Source organism: Apium graveolens, chromosome 7 (genome assembly GCF_009905375.1).
Source record: "Apium graveolens cultivar Ventura chromosome 7, ASM990537v1, whole genome shotgun sequence".
NCBI classification, from domain to species: domain Eukaryota; kingdom Viridiplantae; phylum Streptophyta; class Magnoliopsida; order Apiales; family Apiaceae; genus Apium; species Apium graveolens.
This window is the reverse complement of record NC_133653.1, coordinates 103,368,755-103,369,802: the sequence shown is the minus strand read 5'-3', so window position 1 is coordinate 103,369,802 and position 1,048 is coordinate 103,368,755. Positions and strand designations below refer to the sequence as shown.

General features: G+C 45.0%; 1 non-coding gene across 1 annotated transcript; it reads left to right on the top strand.

Moving 5' to 3' along the window:
- The first annotated feature begins 692 nt into the window (after window positions 1–692).
- On the top strand, window positions 693–799 carry LOC141675753 (small nucleolar RNA R71). The gene has a single exon (XR_012556388.1). It is a non-coding gene; the product is annotated as a small nucleolar RNA R71 (small nucleolar RNA).
- Window positions 800–1,048: the final 249 nt, after the last annotated feature.

The following is a 1,048-nucleotide window of genomic DNA, read 5'->3' as shown; positions in this document are numbered from 1 at the left end:
GGGAAGAGTGCCAGGTTGACGATTGAGCACTGCATTGGCTAATTGACCGATTTGATTTTCCAAGGTCTTGATAGAAACCGCCTGACTCTTGCACAACAGCTTAAGTTCCTCAAAATCAGCACTAGTAGGTGCAGCTGCACTTCCCTGTTGAGGATATGATTGCCTTGTAGCATACTGCTGTGGTTGCTGGAATCCAGGTGGGTTAAACTGTTTACTTACTCCTTGCTGATATGTTGGCTGAATAGCATTCTGATAATTCCCCCAGCTAAAATTTGGATGATTTCTGTTGTTAGGATGATAGGTCGCTGGCACAGGCTGCTGTTGTCGCTGATAATTATTCACATACTGAACAGATTCGTTGACAAGAGAACACTGATCCGTAGCATGAGAACCTGCACAAAGCTCACAAACCATAGCTATTTGATTAACTCCATACGTAGCCAAACAATCAACCTTCATTGATAGCGCTTGGAGCTGGGCTGCAATAGCGGTGGCTGCATCAACTTCCAGAATACCTGCTACCTTGCCTGACGTCATCCTCTGAGTTGGGTTTTGATGCTCATTTGCAACCATCGTCTCGATAAGATTATACGCCTCAGTATAGCTTTTAGCCCATAAGGCGCCTCCAGCTGCTGCATCGAGCATGGGCCCCCAAACCATTATAAAAAACAGTGATTACCATCCAATCCGGCATTCCATGATGTGGACATTTTCTCAACATTTCCTTGTAGCATTCCCAAGCCTCGCACATAGATTCTGTAGGTTGCTGCGCAAACTGAGTAAGAGCACTCCTCATAGCAGCAGTCTTTGCCATTGGATAAAACTTCACCAGAAACTTTTGCGCAAGATCTTGCCACGTAGTGATGGACCCAGCTGGTTCAGAATGTAACCAGTCTTTAGCTTTATCCCTCAGTGAGAATGGGAAAAGCCTCAACTTGATAGCCTCATCAGTCACGCCATTATACTTAAAAGTGCTGCAGATCTCGACAAAATTCCTTATGTGCATGTTGGGGTCTTCAGTTACCGCTCCTCCAAAAGAAACAGAATT